Source organism: Triticum dicoccoides, chromosome 2A (genome assembly GCF_002162155.2).
Source record: "Triticum dicoccoides isolate Atlit2015 ecotype Zavitan chromosome 2A, WEW_v2.0, whole genome shotgun sequence".
NCBI classification, from domain to species: domain Eukaryota; kingdom Viridiplantae; phylum Streptophyta; class Magnoliopsida; order Poales; family Poaceae; genus Triticum; species Triticum dicoccoides.
The window spans coordinates 488,820,049-488,840,381 of record NC_041382.1 but is presented as its reverse complement, the minus strand read 5'-3'; positions in this window follow the sequence as shown (position 1 = coordinate 488,840,381).

Sequence of the window (20,333 nt, the reverse complement as noted above, 5' to 3'; positions counted from 1 at the left end):
AAGTAAATAATATGCAGCAAGATGGCCCAATCCTTCTTGTAGCAAAGGACAAGCCTGGACAAACTCTTATATAAAGGAAAACGCTCCCGAGGACACATGGGAATTATCGTCAAGCTAGTTTTCATCACGCTCATATGATTCGCGTTCGGTACTTTGATAATTTGATATGTGGGTGGACCGGTGCTTGGGTACTGCCCTTCCTTGGACAAGCATCCCACTTATGATTAACCCCTCTTGCAAGCATCCGCAACTACAAAAGAAGTATTAATTAAGGTAAACCTAACCATAGCATGGAACATATGGATCCTAATCAGCCCCTTACGAAGCAACGCATAAACTAGGGTTTAAGCTTCTGTCACTCTAGCAACCCATCATCTACTTATTACTTCCCAATGCCTTCCCCTAGACCCAAATAATCATGAAGTGTCATTTAGTCGACATTCACATGACACCACTAGAGGAGAGACAACATACATCTCATCAAAATATTGAACGAATACCAAATTCAAATGACTACTTATAGCAAGACTTCTCCCTTGTCCTTAGGAACAAACGTAACCACTCACAAATCATGTTCATGTTCATAATCAGTGGGGTATTAATATGCATAAAGGATTTGAACATATGATCTTCCACCAAATAAACCAACTAGCATCAACTATAAGGAGTAATCAACACTACTAGCAACCCACAAGTACCAATCTGAGGTTTTGAGAAAAGATTGGATACAAGAGATGAACTAGGGTTTGAGATGAGATGGTGATGGTGAAGATGTTGATGGAGATTGACCCCCTCTCGATGAGAGGACCAATGGTGATGATGATGGTGATGATTTCCCCCTCCCAGAGGGATGTTTCCCCGGCAGAACAGCTCCGTCGGAGCCCTGGATTGGTTCCACCAAGGTTCCGCTTCGTGGCGGAGGAGTTTCGTCCCGTGAGCTTGCTTATGATTTTTTCAAGGCGAAAGACCTCATATAGCCAAAGATGGGCACCGGAGGCCTGCTAGGGGGCCCACGAGGTAGGGGTGTGCCCAGGGGGGTAGGGCGCGCCCCCACCCTCGTGGATGGTGGGTGGCCCCCCTCTGGTGCTTCCTTCGCCCAATATTTTTTATATATTCTGAAACTGACTTCCGTGGAGTTTCAGGACTTTTGGAGTTGTGCAGAATAGGTCTCTAATATTTGCTCCTTTTCTAGCCCAGAATTCCAGCTACTGGCATTCTCCCTCTTCATGTAAACCTTGTAAAATAAGAGAGAATAGGCATAAGTACTGTGACATAATGTGTAATAACATCCCATAATGCAATAAATATTGATATAAAAGCATGATGCAAAATGGACGTATCAACTCCCACAAGCTTAGACTCACTTGTCCTCAAGCGGAAGCCGATATAGAAAAATATGTCCATATGTTTAGAGATAGAGGTGTCGACAAAATAAAATACGTACATGAGGGCATCATGATAATTCTTAGAAAAACAACATATATATATATACATATTGTCATATGATTTCTTATGCTAAAGTCACAATTCATTCACAATTTCAAGTATGAATCAGAAACTTCATTGAAAACTAAAAAACTATAATCTCAATCTTTGAAGCAATTACAATTTATCATAACATCGGAAAGAGTCAATATAAGAGCTTTTCGGCAAGTCCACATACTCAACTATCATTTTGTCTTTCACAATTGCTAACACTCACGCAATACTTATGGGTATGGAGTTTTAATCGGGCACAGAGAAAGATAGGGGCTTATAGTTTTGCCTCCCAACCTTTTACCTCAAGGGTAATGTGAACAATAATAGTTCATGAAAACTCATGTCTAATTAGCTATATATACCAGGATCTTTCCAACACACAGTGCTTGCCAAAGGACAAAATGTAAAAAGGAAAGGTGAAGATCACCATGACTCTTGTATGAAGTATAAGACAAGAATAAAAGATAGGCCCTTCGCAGAGGGCAGTAGAGGTTGTCATGTGTTTTTATGGTTGGATGCACGAAATCTTAATGCAAAAGAACGTCACTTTATATTGCCACTTGTATATGGACCTTTATTATGCAGTCTGTCGCTTTTATTTCTTCCACATCACAAGATTGTATAAAGCTTATTTTCTACACACTAATAAATCATACATATTTAGAGAGCAATTTTTATTGCTTGCAACAATGACAACTTACTTGAAGGATCTTACTCAATCCATAGGTAGATATGGTGGAATCTCATGGCAAAACTGGGTTTAAGGATATTTGGAAGCACAAGTAGTATCTCTACTTAGTGCAAAGAATTTGGCTAGCATGAGGGGGAAAGGCAAGCTCAACATGTTGGATGATCCATGACATTATAGTTTATTTCAGATGTAAGAAAACATAAGACATTACGTTGTCTTCCTTGTCCAACATCAACTTTTTAGCATGTCATATTTTAATGAGTGCTCACAATCATAGAAGATGTCCAAGATAGTATATTTATATGTGAAAACCTCTCTTTATTTATTACTTCCTATTAATTGCAGTGATGACCAAAACTATGTTTTTCAACTCTCAACAACTTTTATTCATCAGACTCTTTATATATGAAGTTATTGCTCTCCATAAGATCCATATGATCTCTTTATTCTTTTTATTCTTACTTTTATTCCCTGAAGTTCATAGCAAGATAGCAAAGCCCTTGACTCAACACTAATCTTTATTATATATAGCTCACGGACTCAATTACATAGAAAGATCATAAAGCAAAACTCAAAACTAGATCATACAAAAACTTTATTCTACTAGATCAAGATATAACCAAAAGGATCAAACTAAGAAAAACGGTAAAGATAAAAGTGTGATGGTGATGCGATACCGGGGCACTCCCCCAAGCTTGGCAGTTGCCAAGGGGAGTGCCCATACCCGATACTCAATTATCCTTTGGTGGTAGTGATGATGGAGTTGTTGGTGATGTAGGCTTGTCGTCCATCTTCCAAGGCATAGGCTCACCATCATAGAAAGAAGATCGAGTCTCCGGGATCCTTGAATCTGCAGCCAAACTCATCCTCTTGAATTTATGTTCATACTCATAGTTTTGGTGTCGGGGGTTGGGTGCGACATATGCCAATGGATGGCTTATCATGGTGGGGGCAAGTAGAACGTCGCCGGTGCCTGGAAACGGGAAGAGGCGTAGACACGAACCCCGTCGTACTTTACCCAGGTTCGGGGCTCTCCTAGGAGATAACACCCCTAGTCCTGCTTTGCGGGGTCTTCGCATGATCACTAAGGAAAAGTGAGTACAAAGGTGCTCCTCGAGCTGTATCTATGGACAGGATGAGGCTAGGCTGGCTCTCCCTCTTCTCTAATGTCTGGTTTAGTTCTAATGAATCGGAACCCTTTGCATGGGTGCCCCGGGGGGTTTATATAAGCCTACCCCCTGGGGGTACAATGGTAAATTGTAGGGACGCAGGGCCCCATTGTCAGTCTCTTCGCCTGCGGGCCCTCCTACCGACTGCTGGGGCCCGCCGATTGGTGGGCCCAGCCAACTGGCCGGGTACGGAGCCGACAGGTTGCACCCACCGCTGGCGGGTCCTGTCGGCTGCTGATTACTGTAGCCGTGCCTCTAATGACGCAGGCTTGGTCATGGGGTCGTGGCTACAGTCCTGCCGCCTGGCAGATGATTACTGTAGCCACTCCCCATCTCGTCTGGTTAATGGCGCGGGAAACCAGTAGGAGGGGCAGGCCGACTCCTGGAGGCCGGTTCCCTACTGGTCCGACTTGGTGCGCTCTCGCCGTCTTCTAGACTCTCACTGACTGGTGGGGCCCGTCTTTCGTGGATCGTAATGTCAGATGTCGTGGGTACAGGACTCCGCCCACTGTTGCTGGCGTCAGGGATGGCATGGCACAGTGCTGTGCCGTCCGGAGATCTCCACTGGTACGGCGCACTGTGCTTTGGCCATCCCCCGGAAAAAGGGGAGGGAGTGGGCTTCACTGTCGCCACTCCCTGTCCCATCCCCCCTGATGAGGGCATGGGCTTCGTTGTCGTCGTGGGCCGACTTCCCGCGGCCGGCGACTCCGGAAGCCGGCAGTCAGAGTCAGCCGGTCTCGATCTCATCTGCAGGACTCGGATGCTTATGGGCAGCCGGCCGTTCCTTCAGCCGCCCTCCCGAAGCCGGCTCTCCGTCCATGTCTTGAGGGGCGCAGTCAGCCCCGAAGTCTTGAAAGGCTATGGGCTTCGGGTTAGCCTACCCGTGACCCATTACTCCGACAGTAGTCCCCGAAACTGATGAGGCGCCGCGATTAATCAACCGAGGAGCCTCAGTAGCTTCATTCTCCGAGTATTCGTGGTGACTCCGCCGGGCCGGCTGGTAGGAGTCGGAGTCGCCTGACTTTGACTTGTCCGAAAATGCCTTCGAATCCCCTGGCGGGAACTCAGTAGCGTATGAGCTAAGCTTCCTGACCGCCACCCACTCTATGCCCACCAGGTGGTAACCAGTGGCCGGGCGAGCCCGCCTACCCATCCGTGAGATGGGACATGTCTGCAGGCGGGGCCCGCCACTACCATGCCTCAGCACGCGAGCGGATCCGCTACGGCCGTGGGGGGCGATTGAGGTTCCCACGGAGTTACCGCGCGCAGTAACTTTGTGCGATAAACATGGGGGGGGCATGGGGTAGTGGGCGCAGTAAATCCCACAACAGCCCCCTCGGCTTCGCAGCCCACTGGGCTATAAGTAGGGGGAGGAGGGGAAGCGGCAGAGCACGCGCGTCCCACCTCCCCACTGCTTCTTCTCCTTCTTTTCCCTCTCCGCTCCTCGAGCCTTGTCGAACGTCATGGTGGTCCGCTCACGATGAGCTCTTCCTCCGCCGTTATGCCCCCGACGGTGCACTCCGGCACCTGAGATGGTTCGGAGGTCCACGAGGATCACATCGACTTCCTCCGCAAGAAGCGTCGACTACCTGGCGAGGACCTTGTGAGGGTCCGCCTCGCGTGGAGGGGAGAGATCTCGCCAGTGCCGCAGGAGGGCGAGCGGGTTGTCTTCCGCTCGCACTGCCTGCGCGCCCTGGGCCTACCGGCGAGCAACTTCTTCCGCTCCTTCCTTGAGTTCTACGGACTCCAGCCGCACCACCTCACCCCCAACACGGTGGTGTTGCTGTCCGCCTTCGTCACCCTGTGTGAGCGCTTCATCGGCGTTCGCCACACCATTGAGCTCTGGGGGGAGGTCTTCTTCTCCAAGCTCGGCACCCAGGCCGCGGGCGTGTCGGCTCAGTGCGGCGCGTTCATCGCCGTGCGGAGGTCGGGGGCTGACAACCCGTTTCCCTCCATCAGGCTGATCAAATCGATGAAGATGTGGCAGCGGTCGTACTTCTACATGAAGAATGTCTCCGCGGAGGGCGACTGGATCAACCTGCCGGCCTACGTAGCCGGCCCGCCGGCTGGGAGGCAGCCCAACTGGTTGCACCGGGCCCGGACGTTGACGCCTGCGGGAGCCAGCGCCATTGCGTGGCTTCGAGTACTTGTGTAGTCGGAGGGCCTGACCAGGCCGGACTTGCTGGCCGCCTTCATGGCGCGCCGAGTGCTGCCCCTCCAAAGTCGCCCCCACATGATCTGCCAGATGAGCGGGCACCGACACCCGAGCCGAATGTGCACCAAGGAGATGCCTCATGAGGAGGTAGCCTACATGGTGAACTACCTTGCGAGCTGCGACCTCAACGAAGAGTGGTAGTTCGGCAAGGAGCCGTATTCGTGTGCCGCCCCTCCGCCTCTGGTGAGTCATTTCCCTTCTCTCTTTTTCTTCAATTTTCTTGACTTCTTTGCTATCGAGTCCGTCTTGCTTGTTCTGACCAGTCGGCTTTGGTCAGAACCCCCTCCTCCAGCCAGCAGCCGGCACCATGGGGCCAGATCGCGAGTTCCTCCTCGACCGAGCGGAGAGCGATGTGGACGACCCCGACTTGGGGGCGGCGGCCCTGGAGGATGACGCTGAGTGGGGAAGCGGCGTGTAAGGCGGCCCAAGACTTGGGGCCATTCTTGAGGACTGGCCTGATGATGACGAGGAGGTTGTCCCACGCCACCAGCCAGGAGCCGGCCAGCCGGGCCCGGGCTCGTCAGCCCTGCCAGACGCTCAAGGTGGCGGCAAGAAGCGCAGGGCCGGGACGAGCCTGTTTGGCAGCCGGCCGAAGAAACCCAAGGGCTCAGCCGCGGTGACCAAGCGGGACGAGGCGACCGCAAAGGCCAACCGCTTCCGCAAGGTGGTGAAGATGCCGCAACTTATTTCATCATAAGTACCACCTCCCTTCGTACCTTCATATTTCTATATTGAGTCCGTCTGAAATTTCTTTACTTTGTTTCCCGGCTTTAGGGCCCCTCTCTCTCTTGAGAAGTTGGCCGCAGACTCCGTTGTGAAGTCGGCGGAGACCTCCTCCACCACCCGACGGATTGATCCCGCCGCCGACCTCCGGGAGGCGACGGAGCGGAACGCGCGGGAGGCGCGTGAGGAGCGGGAAGCCGCCCGCCTGAAGAAGGTGGAAGCCGACAAGGCGGAGGCCGCTGCTCTGAAGAAGCTGGCGGAAGCCGAGGCCGCCGATGCGGAGAAGAAGCGTGCGGAGGAAGCCGCACGCCACCAGTCGGCAGTGTTTGTCGTCCCCTTGAACTCCGCACCGCCACCACCGGAGTTCTTGGCGCAGACTGGGGAAGCCGATGACGAGAACCCGGTCATGGAGAGGGACGCCGATGTCACCACCACGCCGGAGATCATTGTGCCGCCACCGCCACCCTCCGGAGGTGCACCAGGCGGACAACCGGTGGACCCGCTAGTGCCGCCAACGGGAGGCGTGGCGGTGACGGGCTTGACCCTCGAGGTCAGTATGCCGACGCGCCGCCGTCTCGCAAAGGCGGCCTCAGTGCCGCGTCCTATGGAGACCGGCGCTGTGAGCTCCTCGATCCCGGACACCGAGGTGTAGAGCTCCGCGCCCACCGGGTGGGTGCGGGGAGGCGAGACGGGCCCATTGAACCGGGCGCTCTTGGACGTCCAAGCCAAGCTCTAGGCCGAGGGCGACGCTATCAAGGAGTGCACCAAGGCATACCTAGCGTCACGAACGGCCATCCGGGTATGCATCCTTTCTTTGCTTTGCTTCCTTGTTTTTTCTTTGTGGGGGCGCGCCAACGCACCCACTGGGTGTAGTCCCCGAGTTTCGGGCCGGCTGCTGAGCAGGCGACTCGGAACTCTAATCGGCGCGTTCCAAGTACCAACACTTTTTTCTGAAATTTTGATGCAGGATTACCACAATCTTCGCGTGACATCCTTCGATGCCAATGTTGAGGAGCTGGCCAAGCGGACCGCCGACTTGTCGGACAGCCGGGGTGAGTTTTCTTCTTTCTCTGCGGGGGCGCGCTGGCGCACCCGCGGGTTGTAGTCCCCGAGATTCGAGCCGACTGCTGAGCAGTCGGGCCGGATCTCCCCGGCGACCTTTCTTCTTTGCTGACGACTGACATCCCTCCCCCTCCTTTTTCAGAGGCCAACGCCGCCCTTCAGCAGCAGCTGGGCGACGTCAAAACTGCGCCACGCGTCAGGGAGGAGGAGTGCTGCCGGCTGACGGAGGAGCGCGACCGGCTGGCTACGCAGCTGGCGGAGCAGAAGGAGCTGCTTCAGAGGGCCCAGAAGGAGGCGGAGGACAAGGAGACCGCCCTTCTCGCTGAATTTGCGTCCAAGCGCTCCTCCTGGACCGACAAGGAGGCGACGCTGGTCTCCGGCTTCCAAGCAATCGAAGATCTTGTCGATGGTGAGCTTCCACTTGTTTCCTTTTCCGGGCTACCGACTGCTAGTCGAGTCGGCCTTAAATTTTTAACTTTGTTTCTTTGCTCTTCTTCCTTAATAGACTTCTTCCCCGACCATTCTGATGCCGCCAATCAAGCCATCGAGGCTAACCGTGAAGCATAGAGGGCGAACGGCGCACAGGTCATCGCCGACGCCCCCCGAACTCTTAACGAGCAGATTCTAAGCATCGAGGCCCGTCTTCGGCCAGCCCACCGGATGCAGCGCCGGCTTCAACGTGTCGGCGCCCAGGCGATTGCCGCCCTGTGGCCAGACATGCAGGCGCCACGCACCCCCAGTCGGACTGCCGACTGGTTGGAGGTGGCAGCCGGCTATCTTGAGGCCTGGAAGGGCTCTTCAGCCCGGGCTGGAGCCCGCCGGGCTTTATAATTCGCCAAGGCGTGGTATCCTGGGCTGAGTTTAGCCCAGTTAGCCATGTTCCACACTTCTCCATTTTACCCACCACGTCGTCCACGTAAACATGAGCATTTCTGCCGAGCTGCTTGAGGAGGCACTTCTGCAAGCATCGTTGGAAGGTGGCGCCGGTGTTCCTTAAGCCGAATGTCATGGTTAGGTAGCAGAAAGCTCCAAATGGCGTGATGAAGGCGGTCTTTAGCCTGTCGGCTGGGTTCAACTTGATCTGGTGATACCCTGAATACGCATCCAGGAAACTGAACAGCTCGCATCCGGCTGTGGAGTCTATCACTTGGTCAATCCTTGGCAAAGCAAACGGGTCCTTGGGGCATGCTTTGTTGAGGCTAGTGTAATCAATAGACATTCTCCATTGCTTGTTCTTCTTCAGTACCAAGACCGGGTTGGCTAGCCATTCTGGGAAGAATACTTCCATGGTGAAGCCGGCTGCAAGCAGTCGGGCTATTTCTTCTCCAACAACTCTCCTCTTCTCCTCTGACAAGCGGTGCAAAGGCTGTCTGACTGGTTTGGCATCAGATCGGACGTGTAATTTGTGCTCGGCTAATTTTGTTGGGACACCTGACATGTCCTTGGGGGACCATGCGAAGATGTCTCGATTCTCACGAAGGAAATCGATGAACTCACCTTCCTATTTGCTCTTCTTTGTTTCCTTGGCCGGCTTGAATGGGCCCTCAGCTTCCGACTCTCTGGGGTCAGGCGGCATCTCTGGCTGCTTGCCTTCCATTGCCACAACTCGATCTACCAGCCGCTTCTCAGCTGCGATCACGAGGGACTCGGCCAACCGACTGCTCTCTGACATGCAGGCGGACGACTTCTTGTAGTCGCCATTTATGGTCAGGATCCCCTTGGAACTCGACATCTTCATCTTGAGGTAGGCATACTGGGGGACGGCCATGAACCTGGCCAGGGCTGGCCGGCCAAGCAGCGCATGGTATGGGCTCTCTAGGTCCACCACCTCGAACCATATCGACTCTCGGCGGAAATGATCTTTGTCTCTGACGAGGACATCGATCAAGATCTTGCCGATTGGTGAGCAGGAAAGGCCAGGAACTATGCCGTGGAACACCGTCCGGCTGGACTGTAGTTGCCTCTGCCTGATTCCTAACTTCTCCATGGTGTCTCTATATAGGATGTTGATGCTGCTGCCGCCGTCTATCAGGACTCTGGAAAAGCAAGCAGCTCGCTTATCCATGACAAAGGTGGCGTCCAAAACCAAAGCGTAGGAGCCGGGTTTGGGCATCACTTCTAGGTGTTCAGCTCGGCTCCAGCTGATGGGCTTCTCAGACCAGTGCATGAACTCTGGGGCATCAGTTGCTACTGCATTCACCTCCTGCTGCTGTAGTCGCCTGCTGCGTCGATCGTCGGCCACACTGGTGAACATGACGTATGCTCCCTGCTCTTCTGGGTAGCCGTCTTGTACTGCCTCGACTGGTCTGATCGCTGGCTGCTGGGGCGGAGGAGGCGGCTGCACCGCAGGTGGAGGAGGCAAAGGCCCGTCTCCCTTGGCTATCCTAGTGAGCCAGTGGCATTTCCGAGTGGTGTGGTTGGACGGCTTCGCACCACTGTGGAACTTGCAAGGTCCATCCAGACTCTGCTCATGTGAGAAAGCCGGCTGCCAGTTGGACTTGCCGCCCTTCTGGTGCTTGGGCAGGGGTTGCCCTTCTGGCTGCTGATTTTCGATTGTCGCCACCTACCGGCTGGTGGAAGTCGGCGGTGAGGCTTTGCGCTTATGGTCGTTCTGTGGTTGACGCCGACTGGTGTCTCCGGCCGGGGTTCGGGGAGCCTGAGGAGCCACTTTGCCGGTTGCGCTGACTTGAATTTCCGTCTCTGGAGGAGTCGGCCATGGCATACTTGTCTGCTATGATCAGCAGCTCGTCGAGGGTTTCCAGCTCGTCACAAAGAAGCTTGTGCTTGAGGAGGGTGCCCTCTCGGCATCACGTGGTGAAGTACTCGATGTCCTGCACCTCGTGCATGCCTTCGCAGGAGTTACGAAGCTCGGCCCAGCGCGTGAGGTAGTCGCGGATTGACTCGCTGGGGCCCTGCACACATAAGGAGAGCTAGCGAGGCTTGAGAGGTTGCTTGTACATGCTGGTGAAGTTCCGAACGAAGGCTTCGGTGAAGTCGACCCAACTGTTGATGCTACGGGGCCTCAAGCTATTTAGCCATGTCTGGGCCGTGCCTTGGAGCATGAGCGGAACGTACTTCACTGCAACACGCTTGTTGCCATTTGCTATTCTGACGGCCATGGAGTAGTCGACCAGCCAGTCTTCTGGCTTCACGGAGCCGGTGTATTTGGGTGTGTCTCTAGGGAGCGTGAACCCTTTGGGAAAGGGCTCGTCTCGGATGCGGGGGCCGAAGCACGGTGGACCTACTTATCTTCTTCTTCAAGCGCCAGGGATCGATGGAGACGGTCGATCCGGTGGCGGGCGTTGTTCTCTCCGACTCCCTCTCGGTGGCCAAGGCGGTCGCCGAGCGTCTGGTTATCAATAGGCGGCGGGGAAACTCGCCTTTCCCTCGGAGGGGGAGGAGGCGGACAGTCATCCCGTCGTTCCATTGTTCTTGGGCGACCGTCTCGGTCGCGCTCCATGGTGATGCGAGTCCGACTGCGGCTGGCAGCCGACTCCTTGTCTTTTCTTCCGCTGAAGCCGCTAGTTGGCATCCGGGCCTCCATGCCTTGGTCTCGGCACGGAAGCAGGTTGTCATTCCGTCGGCGCGGCGCATCAGTGTGGCCGCCGGCCTCGTTCTGCTCAGCGGCCGCGTCAAGGAGTCACTGGACGCGCTCCGTCATCAAGCGACGTTCTTTGCCCTCGAACTTGTCCAGCTCGTTCGCCGCCGCTTGGGCGGCTCGAATGTTCTCTACAGGTGTGGCGTAAACGGGGCGATTCGCCCCGAACAGATCGGCGATAGCCGCACCGCGTTGCTGGACTGTGCCAAGGCGGCTAGGCCCAGCCGCAGCCGGCGTGCCGCCCACAGCGCGGGCCATCTCGCGCTGGTAGGCTTCTGACAGGCATCTCACGCTGGCCACCTTTTTGGCACCTTCAACTAGCTGAAGGCGGCGTGCCTCCAGTGTCTCGGCGTCGGCATCTTCAGGGATGGGCGCTGCTAGGTCTTGCAGCGCCGCATGGAGTGGTCATAATCACTCCAGCTGGAGTGCTCGCCATGATCGATGACAAGCACTTCCGTGACGGTGCTTCCGCCACTCTCCGCGCGAGGAAGTGGCTCGCCATAGACCACCACATTGGTGGGGAACGTGTCAAGTGACACGGTGTCGGAGTCGACCAACATCAGATCGGTGGAGCCTACGGAGTCCAAGTCCCCAGCTGGCTCGCTGGCGACGTGGAGTTCATCGAGGAGGCCCACGAGGAGGCTCCCGAGGCCGCCTGTGCCCGCATTGGATGCGGGCTCGTTGGAGAGGCGGACCTCGCCTACAAGATCGGCGAGGCAACTGGCCGCGCAGGCGATTTCAGCACCGTGCAGCGCGTTGGTGCAGACTCCGTCTGGCGTGCCGGGCTGGCTGCGCTCGCCATGGAGGAAAAGGGTTCCCGTCCAGAACAGGTCTCCGGACGACGGTGCACCTTGCCCCATGGTGGGTGCCAAATGTCGGGGGTTGGGTGCGACATATGCCAATGGATGGCTTATCATGGTGGGGGCGAGTAGAATGTCGCCGGTGCCTGGAAACGGGATGAGGCGTAGACACGAACACCGGCGTACTTTACCCAGGTTCGGGGCCCTCCTAGGAGATAACACCCCTGGCCCTGCTCCGCGGGGTCTCCGCATGATCACTAAGGCAAAGTGAGTACAAAGGTGCTCCTCGAGCTATATGTGTGGACAGGATGAGGCTAGGCTGGCTCTCCCTCTTCTCTAAGGTCTGGTCTAGTTCTAATGAATCGGAACCCTTTGCATGGGTGTCCCGGGGGGTTTATATAAGCCTACCCCCTGGGGGTACAATCGTAAACTATAGGGACGCAGGGCCCCATGGTCAGTCTCTTCGCCTGCGGGCCCTCCTGCCGACTACTGGGGCCCGCCGATTGGTGGGCCCAGCCGACTGGCCGGGTACGGAGCCGACAGGCCGCACCCGCCGTTGGCGGGTCCTGCCGGCTGCTGATTACTATAGCCGTGCCTCTAATGACGCAGGCTTGGTCATGGGGTCGTGGCTACAGTCCCGCCGCCTGGCAGATGATTACTGTAGCCACTCACCATCTCGTCTGGTTAATGGAGCGGGAAACCAGTAGGAGGGGCAGGCCGGCTCCCTACTGGTCCAACTTGGGGCGCTCTCGCCATCTTCTGGACTCTCACTGACTGGTGGGGCCCGTCTTCCGTGGATCGTACTGTCACACGTTGTGGGTACAGGACTCCGCCCACTGTTCCTGCCTTCAGGGATGGCATGACACAGTGCTGTGCTGGCCGGAGATCTCGACTGGTACGGCGCACTGTGCTCTGGCCATCCCTGGAAAAAGGGGAGGGAGTGGGCTTCACTATCACCACTCCCTGTCCCATCCCCCTTGATGAGGGCATGGGCTTCGTTGACGTCATGGGCCGACTTCCCGCGGCCGGCGACTCCGGAAGCCGCCAGTCGGAGTCATCCGGTCTCGATCTCATCCGCAGGACTCGGACGCTTATGGGCAGCCAACCATTCCTTCAGCCGCCCTCCCGAAGCCGGCTCTCCGTCCATGTATTGAGGGGCGCAGTCAGCCCTGAAGTCTTGAAAGGCTATGGGCCTCGGGTTAGCCTACCCGTGACCCATTACTCCGACATTTGGTTTTGCAGGTCATAGATCTGCGCTTGGAGCTGCCCAATTTTCTCGTGAAGCTTGAAGATGGTCTCCCCAATGTCCTTGGCATCCAGCTTGTGCTTATTGGGGAACTTCGCGATCATCATGTGGTTGGCGTCGAGTCCACGTTCCACCATCCCCTGGCACTTGTAAACTTGTTGCTCCATTGCTTCAAGTCTTGTCTCCACGCTTCCGACTCTCCTTGGTCCCTCAACATCATGGATGTGCAGCACCCCCTCACGCAACTCAATGGTTTGAGGGTGTTGCAGCACCTCCGCGAGGTAGGGGTGGATGACCCTCTCGAAAAACATGTCCTTGGGGGCGCTTGAAGACGTCATGGTGATCTAGATGTGTGAGAAAAACAGCTCGAAACAAAGACAGGAGATATTTGCATGGTATGGTGGTCAAAACCTTTGGGATATTATATAATGAATTTTTACTGACCAAAAGAAGTATTTTGCAAGAAAATAGAGTCCGGAGAGCACACGAGGTGCCCACGAGGCAGGGGGCGCACCCAGGGGGGTAGGGCGCGCCCTCCACCCTCGTGGACGCCTCGTGTCCTTTCCGAACTACTTCTTATTTTCCTATTTTCTTAAATATTCCAAAATAGAGAAAAATTTCTATTAGAACTATTTTGGAGTCGGTTTACTTACCTTACTACATACCTCTTCCTTTTCGGAGGCTGAAACATTCTAGAAGGTGTCCCTTATATACTCCTTCGGGGTTACGCTTTCAATAACATTAGTTTCATCATTTATAGGATTACCTGAGATATAATGTTTGATTCTTTGACCGTTCACCACCCTCGGATTCGTGCCTTCGAAGTTGTTGATTTTTATGGCACCAGAACGATAAACCTCCTCAATAACGTAAGGACCTTCCCATTTAGAGAGGAGTTTTCTTGCAAAAAATCTTAAATGAGAGTTGTATAACAATACATAATCGCCTACATCAAACTCACGTTTTTGTATCCTTTTGTCATGCCATCTTTTAACTTTTTCTTTAAACAGTTTGGCATTCTCATAGGCCTAGGTTCTCCATTCATCAATTGAGCTAATGTCAAATAGTCTCTTCTCACCGGCAAGTTTGAAGTCATAATTGAGCTCTTTAATGGCACAATATGCCTTATGTTCTAGTTCAAGAGGTAAGAGACATGCTTTTCCATAGACCATTTTATACGGAGACATACCCATAGGATTTTTGTATGCAGTTCTATATGCCCATAATGCATCATCAAGTTTCTTGGACCAATTATTTCTAGATCTATTAATAGTCTTTTGCAGAATTAATTTAAGCTCTCTATTGCTCAGTTCTACTTGACCACTAAATTGTGGATGATATGGAGATGCAATTCTATGATTAACGTCATACTTAGCAAGCATCTTACGAAAAGCACCATGAATAAAATGTGAACCACCACCAGTCATTAAATATCTAGGGACTCCAAACCTCGGAAAAATAACTTCTTTAAGCATTTTAATAGAGTTGTTATGATCAACACTACTAGTTGGGAGGAAGGAGACGGTCCCATATAATCAAAGCCCCAAACATCAAATGGTTCAATAACAAGTGAATAATTCATAGGCATTTCTTGACGTCTACTAATATTACCAATTCTTTAACATTCATCACAAGACAAGACAAACTTACGGGCATCCTTGAAGAGAGTAGGCCAATAAAAACTGGATTGCAATACCATATGTGCAGTTCTATCTCCAGCATGGTGTCCTCCATAAGCCTCGTAGTGACACTTGCGTAGGATCTGCTCCTGTTCATGCTCAGGTACACAACGTCATAACCCCATCTACTCCTTTATAAAGGTGTGGGTCATCCCAGAAGTAATATCTTAAATCATAGAAAAACTTTTTCTTTTGTTGGTATGTGAAACTAGGTGGTATAAATTTAGCAACAATGTAATTAGCATAATCAGCATACCAAGGAGCAGTACGAGAAGCATTTATGACAGCTAATTGTTCATCAGGAAAGCTATCATCAATAGGTAGTGGGTCATCAAGAACATTCTCTAACCTAGACAAGTTGTCTAAAATGGGGTTCTCAGCTCCCTTTCTATCAATACTATGCAAATAAATTCTTGTAGTAGGAGAACCCATCTAATAAGTCTAGGTTTAGCATCTTTCTTTTCCATAAGATATTTAATAGTAGCATGATGAGTGTGAACAGTTACTTTAGAATCAACAATATAAGGTCTGAACTTATCACAAGCAAATACAACTGCTAAAAATTCTTTTTCAGTAGTAGCATAATTTCTTTGGACACTGTCTAGAGTTTTACTAGCATATTGGATAACATTTAATTTCTTATCAACTCTTTGTCTTAACACAGCACCTACAACATAATCACTAACATCACACATAATTTCAAAAGGTAAATTCAATCAGGAGGCTGAACAATAGGTGCAGAAATCAAGGCTTTCTTAAGTATTTCAAATGCTTCTAAACAATCATCATCAAAGACAAAAGGAATATCTTTTTGTAAGAGGTTAGTCAGAGGCCTAGAAATTTTTGAGAAGTCTTTAATGAACCTCCTATAAAAACTGGTATGACCAAGGAAACTTCTGATACCTTTAATGCCCTTAGGACACGACATCTTTTCAATAGCATCAAATTTAGTTTTATCAACTTCAATACCTCTTTCAGAAATTTTATGCCCCAAGACAATACCTTCATTAACAATAAGGTGGCACATCTCCCAATTCAAGACAAGATTAGTTTCTTCACATCTCTGCAAAACTCGATCAAGGTTGCTTAAGCAATCATCAAAAGAAGTTCCATATACAGAAAAATCATCAATGAATACCTCAACAATCTTTTCACAAAAGTCAGAGAATATAGTAGTCATGCATCTTTGAAAGGTAGCAGGTGCATTACATAAACCAAAAGGCATACGTCTATAAGCAAAGGTACCAAAAGGGCAAGTAAAGGTGGCCTTTTCTTGATCCTCTTTTGACACATGTATTTGAGAGAAACCAGAATAACCATCTAGAAAGCAAAAATGTGTATGTTTAGATAATATTTCTAGCATTTGATCAATAAAAGGTAAAGGGTAATGATCCTTTTTAGTAGCTTTATTTAGTTTTTGGAAATCAATTACCATTCTATAACCTGTAAAAATTCTTTGTGGGATGAATTCATCTATATCATTAGGAACAACAGTAATACGTCCCTTCTTAGGGACACAATGGACAGGACTTACCCACTGACTATCAGCAATGGGATAAATTATACCTACCTCCGGAAGCTTTAGTTTTTCTTTTCTTACCACTTCTTTCATCTTAGGATTTAACCGGCGTTGGTGATCAACAGCCGGTTTAGCATCTTTCTCCAATTTTATTTTGTGCTGGCATAGAGTGGGACTAATGCCCTTAAGATCATCAAGAGTATATCCAATAGCAGCACGGTGCTTCTTCAGAGTTTTCAATAATTTCTCTTCTTCTTACTCTGAAAGGTTAGCACTAATAATAACAGGATATATCTTCTTTTCATCAAGATAAGCATACTTAAGAGTATTAGGTAATGGTTTAAGATCAAAGACGGGATCACCCTTGGGTGGAGGAGGATCCCCTAGAATTTCGACAGGCAAGTTGTGTTTCAAAATAGGTCCCTGTTTAAAGAATACTTCATCTATTTCCCTTCTTTCATTCATAAACATATCATTTTCATGGTCTAGCAAATATTGTTCTAAAGGATCATAGAGGCATGGAAATAGAAGCAAGACCAATAATTTCATCTTTACTAGGCAATTCTTTATCATGGGGTTGTCTACAAAATTTAGGAAAATTAAAATCATGAGACATATCCCCTAAACCAATAGAAACAATATTGTTTTTGAAGTCTATCTTAGCATTAACAGTATTCAAGAAGGGTCTACCAAATATAATGGGACAAAAGTCATTTTGTGGGGAACCAAGAACAAGAAAATCAGTAGGATATTTAACTTTCCCACACAAGACTTCAACATCTCTAACAATCCCAACCAGTGAAATAGTATCTCTATTGGCAAGCTTAATTGTAACATCTATCTTTCTATCTCAGCAGGTGCAATATCGTGAATAATTTCTTTGTATAAGGAATGGTATTGCACTATCACTAGCACCCATATCACATAAGCCATGATAGCAATGGTCTCCTATTTTAACAGAAATAACAAGCATTCCTACAACATGTCTATGTTTATTTTTAGTACCGGGTCTAGCAATTCTAGGAGCTTCATCACAAAAGTAAATAACATGCCCATCAATATTATCGGCCAATAGATCTTTAGCCATAGCAATACTAGGTTCAACTTTAATTTGCTCAGAGGGTGTAGGTGTTCTAGTATTACTCGTACGTACCACAGTTGAAGCTTTAGCATGGTCCTTTACTCTAGTAGGGAAAGGTGGTTTCTCAATATAAGCGGTAGGAACAATAGGATCAACATTATAAGTGATAGTCTTTTCTTCAACTTTAATAGGTTCAACTACTTTTACTTCAATGGGAGGATGATATTTAAGCCACTTCTCCTTACGGAGATCAACATGAGTAGCAAATGATTCACAGAAATAAGCTACTATCTCAGAGTCAAGTCCATATTTATAAATTCCCGAAAAGCATCGATATCCATAAAAGATTTAACACAATCAAACTTAGGTGTTATACCTGACTCCTTACCTTCGTCGAGTTCCCAATTTTCAGAGTTGCGTTTAATTCTCTCCAATAAATCCCATTGAATTCAATAGTCTTCATCATAAAAGAACTAGTACAAGAAGTACCGAGCATGGAGTGATTACTGAGAGAAAGCCGAGCGTAATTTTTTTGAATAATAACTTCTCTTGAGAGCTCATGATTGGGGCACGAATGTAACAATGACTTAAGCCTCCCCCAAACTTGAGCGATGGTGTCTCCTTTGCGAAGCCAAAAATTATATATATAATTACGATCACGATGAACTAGATGCATAGGATAAAACTTCTGATGAAATTCCAATTTCAATCGGTTGTAGTTCCATGATCCCATATCATCACATAGCCTAAACCATGTCAATGCATTTCCCTTCAAAGATAAAGGGAAGACCCTCTTCTTGATAACATCCTCGGGCATACCTGCAAGCTTAAATAATCCACAAACTTCACACAGATTAAGTGCATCGGGATGCAATGTTCCGTCTCCTGTAAAAGGATTAGTAGCAGTTTCTCTATCATACCCGAACGAATTTCAAAGTAAAAATTTTCAGTAGGTTGTGTAGGTTGAGGAGAAACTCTTTGCTCTACTGGTCGAGGTGAAGACACCCCGGACAAGCCCATCAAAGGATTACTTTCCATAGTAACAAGTGACAGTAAATTTCAGCACACTATATAAATTTTTCCTTACCAAATTCCACCTACCAAAGGCGCTTTGCTCCTAGGAATGGTGCTAGACAAGAGTCTTGATGACCCACAAGTATAGGCGATCTATCGTAGTCCTTTCGATAAGTAAGAGTGTCGAACCAAACGAGGAGCAGAAGGAAATGATAAGCAGTTTTCAGTAAGGTATTCTCTGCAAGCACTGAAATTATCGGTAACAGATAGTTTTGTGATAAGGTAATTCATAACGGGTAACAAGTAATAAAAGTAAATAAGGTGCAGCAAGATGGCCCAATCCTTTTTGTAGCAAAGGACAAGCCTGGACAAACCCTTATATAAAAGAAAAAACGCTCCCGAGTACACATGGGAATTATCGTCAAGCTAGTTTTCATCACGCTCATATGATTCACGTTCGGTACTTTGATAATTTGATATGTGGATGGACCAGTGCTTGGGTACTGCCCTTCCTTGGACAAGCATCCCACTTATGATTAACCCCTCTTGCAAGCATCCGCAACTACAAAATAAGTATTAAGGTAAACCTAACCACAACATGAAACATATGGATCCAAATCAGCCCCTTACGAAGCAACGCATAAACTAGGGTTTAAGCTTCTGTCACTCTAGCAACCCATCATCTACTTATTACTTCCAAATGCCTTCCCCTAGGACCAAATAATGGTGAAGTGTCATGTAGTCGACGTTCACATGACACCACTAGAGGAGAGACAACATACATCTCATCAAAATATCGAATGAATACCAAATTGACATGACTACTTCTAGCAAGACTTCTCCCATGTCCTCAGGAACAAACGTAACTACTCACAAATCATGTTCATGTTCATAATCAGAGGGGTATTAATATTGTACGTGCATCTAGTGCCACCCCTAGTTGGGTTTGGAGTATTGACGACAAACCTGGTTGAGGGACTAATGTGTTTGTGAGATTTGCAGGACAACATAGGTAGTAGTCCCTCATTGATTCGGTTTACCTACCGGAGATGACCCCTAAAAATGTATGAAGACATTGAAGACAAAGGTTGTATGTGAAGATATTCACATTGAAGACTATGACAAGAGAAGACATCGCGTGAAGACTATGTAGCGCAAAGACTTAGTTGTTTTGTTGTTTCCTTTTCTTCTTTGTTGAGTCATAGGAACTACCGTACTGTTAAGTGGGGTCCCAGTGAACAAAGTCAGAGTGACTGAAGTGATTCTTAACCAAAATCCTATGTCTTCGAGCGAAGACAATGAGAGCAAAACTTATCCAGAGCTGGATAAGTCAGACCACAATGTGTCCCTAGTGAGCCTCTAGTTGACTAGCTCGTTGATCAACAGATAGTCATGATTTCCTGGCTATGGACATGGGGATGTCATTGATAATGGGATCACATCATTAGGACAATGATGTGATGGACAAGACCCAATCCTAAGCTTAGCTCAAAGATCGTGTAGTTCGTTTGTTGTAGCTTTTCTGAATGTAAAGTATCATTTCCTTAGACCATGAGATTGTGCAACTCCCAGATACCGTAGGAGTGCTTTGGGTGTGCCAAACGTCACAATGTAACTGGGTGACTATAAAGGTACATTACAGGTGTCTCCGAAAGTGTCTGTTGGGTTGGCACAAATCGAGACTGGGATTTGTCACTCCGTATGACGGAGAGGTATCTCTGGGCCCACTCGGTAATGCATCATCATAATGAGCTCAATGTGATCAAGTGGTTGATCACGGGATCATGCATTACGGTACGAGTAAAGTGACTTGCCGGTAACGAGACTGAACAAGGTATTGGGATACCGACGATCGAGTCTCGGGCAAGTAACGTATCGATTGACAAAGGGAATTGAATACGGGATTGATTAAGTCCTCGAAATCATGGTTCATCCGATGAGATCATCGAGGAGCATGTGGGAGCCAACATGGGTATCCAGATCCCGCTGTTGGTTATTGGCCGGAGAGCCGTCTCGGTCATGTCTATGTGTCTCCCGAACCCGTAGGGTCTACACAC